This window comes from Cetorhinus maximus, chromosome 6, assembly GCF_964194155.1.
Source record: "Cetorhinus maximus chromosome 6, sCetMax3.hap1.1, whole genome shotgun sequence".
Lineage (NCBI taxonomy): Eukaryota > Metazoa > Chordata > Chondrichthyes > Lamniformes > Cetorhinidae > Cetorhinus > Cetorhinus maximus.
In genome coordinates, this window is record NC_135884.1 from 129159972 (window position 1) to 129166675 (window position 6704).

Genomic DNA, 6704 nt, shown 5'->3' on the forward strand with positions numbered 1-6704 from the left:
CAACAAACCCAGCAGTGTAGAGGCAAGGTCCAGTACAGGTGAGGTGCAGAAAGAAAGTCCAGACCATATGGGGCTTAAACTCAAATTACAGCCCACTGACTTCCTAGAAATTAGATTTGTAAAAGTGCCCAGTTTGAGCTATTAAATCATCAGGTTATAGAAGTGATAGCGAAGGGTTAAAACTAATCAGAGCAGACCAGACTGGTATTTAGAAGAATTTGTAGAGTAAGAGCAATTCTGCCAAAGAGCCTGTGAGCGGAGCCAATGTTAGCTACAGAATCTCCCTGCCCCCACAGGCGACCACAACCTGGGAGCTAACAGCAATGAAAAGAACCACAGCCCTTTAGACATTATATAATCAGAATTTAAAGAAAGGAACAGGCACAGGGGTTCTGACACAATATTTTCCTTTATGCCTGACTCCAAGAGAATGAAGAAAATTCAGAACCCTGATGTAAGATTAATATTTTCTAATGAAAAAAATAAAAACAGAAAGTGCTGGAAAAACTCAGCAGGTCAAGCAGGTTCTGTGGAGAGAGAAACGGAGTTAATGTTTCGAGTCCAATATCACTCTTCGTTTCCAATGAAGATATGTTTTGTTTGTAACTACACCCGAAAGGAAAAAGCATTGTGACGACATGTTATCCAGAATCTAACTCACTTCAGAATTTCCAGGGAACCAGAAACTAAAACAGAATCTAGCCATTACAATAAAGTTAAAAGCGTGGATGGGTGTCCATATGTTTTTTTTACACCTTGTAATGAAACATTCTGATCAAGTTGCATTTCATTCTGCACAGTGGGGAGTTGTTATGGAGGTGTATTGATGTTGAATACTAAATTTCAATTTCATCTGCTGGACTCACATATGGAACTTTTTTTTAAAAAGCAGCTTCAACTATTAAAAACAAAGATACTGACTTAAGGCTGCCACATGTTTGGGACTGCAAGTTGGTCAAGCTTCTGCAAGCTTCTCAAAGGTGAATTACAATGAACAAGCCTAGACCACATCCCTGTGGAATGTGGCACCTGCCTTTGTCAAGACTTACCTCAAAATAGCAAAGGACAATAAGGACTTCCTGTCTCCAGGACTACAAAGTTACAAAGGAGAACTAACAAAACCAATTATGCACAAGGGAAGTGCTAAAGATCCCGAGCCTCCATGGCCCTTCGGCAGAACAAATCTGTTCTGCCGAAGGGCCATGGAGGCTCGAAACGTTGACTGATTTCTTCTCCGCCGATGCTGCCAGACTTGCTGAGTTTTTCCAGGTAATTCTGTTTTTGTTTTGTTTTGGATTTCCAGCATCCGCAGTAGCTTTTAGCTTTTTGTTTTTATGCTAAAGATCCCTATCTGCATCTATTGTATGCAATGGTTTTGACATTGGGAGGTGGAAACTCCTTTGTTAACATGAAGTCCATTGATTGTTTTCCATCACATATCAATGGCCAGTCATCACATGACCAACACTCTTTGATTTTTGAAAGTCTTTTATTACAAAAACCCTGCTGGCCTTGGGGCAGTCTGGAGAAGGAACATCTGAAGACAGCAAACAAGCTGCTTGCCTCTCTTTCTCTCAATTAAAGTGAACTCCGCCTGCTTATATCATACTGTGGAAAGCAGACAGAGAAATTCTAAAGAAGACTTCAAATTCCAAAGCAAAGAGTGGGAAAAAGGGGGGGTCCTTGCAACCATCTATGTAGTAGTAGGGCCTGGTATATACAGGGTTAACATGGGACTGAGTACAGTACTGCTCACACAGTGATGTAAGAAGGCGCATGACTCAGAGCCAGGGTCAGCCTAGAGATGGACAGAGATGGGTAAAGACCTAGGATGGAGTCAGTTCCATACGTGTACCCTCTACTGTATATGTACACAGTTATGAGTTGTTAATAAGGACTTGCTGTTAATATACTCGAGACTACAAAGCCTATTTCATGGTGTCAGAAACAGGATTCTTCAGTCCTCACCTGGTTGTAACAAGCTGCAGAGGCAAGGAAATCACTGGCAACATAAGCTTCTGTCGAATCTACTCAGTAATGGTCACACTTCTGGTTATGTCTTGGGATGCTCACTGGCAGTGCTAATGCTACCAGCCACTCTGATCTGATAGCCATTCTTTATTGTGAATGCAGCCTTTCACGCAGGGAACCGCAGAGATGCCCTCTTAAGAATATGGTTGCCCAATGACTCAAAGTTCCACCCAAGCACCACACACTGCATTGGACCTCAACGGATGTGCTAAGTTATTCACTACTCTATGATTGTTCGCTGTGCCCCTCTAAGCCTCATGCTGTGTAACTCGTGAACCTCAGATTGGAGGATTGCTATTCCAAAACTGACAAGGAAGTTATGTTAAACCTGTATAAAACACTGGTTTGTCCTCAACTGCAGTATTGCCTCCAGTTCTGGGCACCACGCTATAGGAAAGATGTGAAAGCATTAAAAAGGGTGCAGAAAAGATTCATGAGAACAGTTCCAGAGATGAGGAACTTCTGTTACATAAATAGACTGGGAAGTTGGGACTGTTTGCCTTGGAGGAGAGAAGGCTGGGGGGAGATTTGATAGAGATATTCAAAATCATGGGGGATCTGGACAGAGTAGTTAGGAGAAATGGTTCCCATTGGTAGAAGGATCGAGAACCAGGGGGGCACAAATTTAAGGTAATTGGCAAAAGAAACAATGGCAACATGAGGAATAACTTTTACATGCAGCAAGCGGTTAGGTTCCGGAATGCACTGCCTGAGAGTGTCATGGAGGCATAGTCAATGGAGGCTTTCGAGAGGGAATTGGATTATTATCTGAAAAGGAAGCATGTGCTGGGCTACAGGGAGAAAGCGGGGGAGTGGCACTAGGTGAATTGTTCCTTCAGAGAGCCAGCAGAGACACGACAGTCGGAATTGCCTCCTTCTGTACTATAAGCAATGGTTCTATTACATATAACATGTCATACTGTGATATAACACTGATGTATATTAATCACCTATAAGGTACACTAACCAGTCAAAAAGATCTTTCGAAGACTCTCCAGGTTCACAACAAAACACTGAATTTCCTCAACATCACTTGGTTTAAGCCTGGAAAATTATATCATTCATTAGCAGAGGGAGTTACATACAAGTTCCTTGGGTAAATTGATTTAAATGTTCATTGTGCAACTTCTGAGCGCAGAAACTTTAAGGGCAGAATTTTACGGCCTCATTTCGGTGGGGATGGGGCTGTAAAATGCGGCGGGCCGTTATAAATGCCATTGACGACAGTGGGAACGTAAAATCCCGCTGTCATAAAATTCTGCCCTAAGTTGCTAAGCTACCCCCATGGAAACTTCTGTTCAACAGTGATGTACCTATTTCAAGCGACTCCACAGAATCTCAAGAGTAGCAGAACATTGTCGTCCAAGGGTAAAGCAAGCAGCCGCCAAGCGGTTTTACTGGTAATTTCCACTGAAACAGGCCTGCAATTCCCCTCCAAGGTCTGTGATCCCATCCCTGGCCACATACCTGTGCACTGTTGCGGCCCAAGTTTCCAGCACCGGCGTGCATGGCCTTGTCCTGCAGCACTATCTTTCTGTGACTGAAAACTGAGGCTTGATATCTGAGGCTCCTCGAAACTCACCATTTTGTGCACAGGGGATTGACTGTGTGTGTATGGGGGGGACAGAGGAGGATGTGACGCAAAAACAGATGCTTCCAAGTTTCAAGCATTGTCTCCGTTTATATGCTTCCTGAATTTCCTTCTTCACTGCCTGCGGCACGTTATGGGTATTTCTTGGCAGGACAAAATCATAAATGCGACAGTCCTCTCAAAGGCAGAGCTCAAAGCGTATGGACACTAATCAAACAGAGGCGGCTTCAATGGATCGGGCACATCTGCAGGATGGAAGACAGTCACATATCCAAAGACATTATTTATGGTGAGGTAGTCAGAGCCAGGCGACCAGTGGGGTGTCCAAGGGTCCGCTTGAAGAGTGCTTGCAAACGTGACACGAAGACCCCAGACATCAACTACCGCCCCTGGGAGTCACTAACTGGTGAAAGAGGGAAATGGTGGCGCCTCCTCTAGGTTGAGGTGCACCACCACAATGGCCAGTGGCTGCAGCAGTTTGGCAACAGGCTTCAACACTGAAAACAACAACTCACAATGTCGCTTCGTAGCTTCATGTGCAGCGCTTGTGGCAGAATCTGCCGCTCAAAAATTGGCTTTCATGGCCATCAGCAAATAAAGACACAAACAAAAATACCTGGAAAAACTCAGCAGATCTGACAGCATCTGTGGAGAGGGATACAGTTCCCCCAACCCCACCCGCACTAGGGCCATCTGCCACTAGCTTGCTTCCCTTAATGTCCCCATTAGCACATCCTTTAGATAATATCACCACTATCAACACCCCTTTGTCCTTTTGTCTATGACATCTTTTGGCAGTCTCTTCTTGGCCTCCACCTATCACTGGCCCCCTATCAAGCTCTCCAGTCCCACCCCCTTCTACCAGCTTATATTTCATCTCATTTCTATTTGTCTTAGTTCTGATGAAGAGTCATATGGACTCAAAACATCAACTGTATCCCTCTCCGCAGATGTTGTCAGACCTGCTGAGCTTTTCCAGGTATTTTTGTTTGTGTTCTAGATTTCCAGCATCCGCAGTATTTTGCTTTTATCTTAGTAGCAAATGAAGACAACCCACTTAAATGGATTGCTTGCTATGTGTTCATTACCTCTCATAGATGGAAAGATGCTAACAACAATATGCTTTCTGAACAGCTTCATCAACCTGCCCTGCCACATTCCAAGATGTGCATAAGCAAATTCCCTGTTCACACACTACCATTTAGTAATCTATTCATTGGGTGCATCACTGGCAAGACCAGCATTTATTGCTCATCCCTAATTGCCCTTGAAAAGGCGGTATGGAGCCACCTATAACTAAGTGGCTTGCTAGGCCATTTCAGAGGGCCGTTAAGAGTTAACTACATTGCTGTGGGTCTGGAGTCACACGTAAGCCAGACTCAATAAGGATGGCAGATTTTCCCCAGCTGTCAAGGTGGGATTTGAACTCACATCTCTGGAACATTAGTCCAGACCTCTGAATTACTAGTCCAGAAGTATTTTCACAATGCTTTCATCCCCTTTGCCTCTCCTCTTCCCAAAATACATCACTTCACACTTCTCTGCATGAAATTTCTCCGTGACATGCAACCTAAGGTGATGGACACAAAACACAGATACAGTTTTTTGCTGCATTGTTTCTCAACATGATCCAGAAATCAAGTGCATACAACTTGTTAAGACCACCTATTTTCACATCCAGAATTTCGCTGTCTCCACCCTGCCTTAGCTCATCTATTGTCGAAACCCTCATTCATTCTTCTCTTCCCTCCAGACTCGACAGTCCAATGCTCTCCTGGCTGGCTTTCCATCTTCCACAAACTTGAGTTCATCCAAAACTCTGCTGCCTGTAACCTGGCTCACATCAAGTCTACCCGCTCATCGCTCCTGTGCTTGCATTGACTCTCGGTCCAGCAAAACCTGAAATTTTCAATACACATCCTTGTGTTCAAATCTACCCACAGCCTAGCCCCATCCGAAACCCTTCCATATCTCCCCTCTTTTAAGACAATTCTTAAAACCTGCTCCCTTCACCTGTCCTAATATCATGTGTGACTTGGTTACAAATTTTGTCTGATAACACTCCTGTGAAGCCTCTTGATATGATGTTAAAGGCACTATATAAACAGAAGCTGTTGTTTTAAATGATGTATAATGTCAGTTGGTTCTGCCTCTGATGCAAATAAGATCATAATAGGAGCAGAAATAGGCCATTTTGCTTCTTGAGCCTGCTCTGCCATTCAATAAAGTCATGGCTGATCTGATTGTGGCCTTAACTCCACTTTCCTGCAGGTCCCCCATAACCCTTGACCTTCTGGCTTCACTTGTGTGTGATCTAAATCTTTTTCCCTGTGGAAAGGCCAGGTGTGCTGGCTGGCTGCAGGGTTTCATTGACAACCTGCTGGGATCAGAGGACCCTCCATGCCAGTTAACCACTTGACTAGTAGCTAACTAATGTCATTCCTTTTAAGATACTTCTGCCCATGCCTGATGTATGTCTGTATGTTGTGTGTGGTCAGCAGCTACTAAATGTGTGCTTCCTCTCTTGAGTACTTGTGGAAGGGTTTACAGTTCTTGAACTGTCAACCTGTCTTTTCTCACTCTGTAGCACCAAAACCTCCACTGATTTGGTGAGTAATTCATATCATCATTTACCTCACCGGCATTGCCTAACCATACCACTGAAACCTCTTCTAGCCCTATATTCCAGTCTATGTCTTTGGTCCTTTGTTTCTGGTCTTATGTGCATCCATTGCTTTCCTCCACGCGGTCAATGGTGGGAAAGTCTTCAACTATCTTAGTCATAATCTCCGAAGCTCCATTTCTAAAATGTCCCCTTTTGCTACTTTGCTCCTTCTTTTGTTATCACTCTTAACTCTTTCCCTGCTGTTTCTCCTGTTTAGGATATTTTCTATGTTAAAAATTCTATATAAGTGCAAGTTGTTGCTGATAATATTGTAAGCCAGCTTTATCTTCCCAGAGCTATTTCAGGCACTTAACTGGTTCATAATTGCAATTCTCAACAGATTTATGGGAATAATGCTTACTGTGTCGGACAGAACGTTCACTGTCCTGCCCACAAACAATATCACATACAAACACA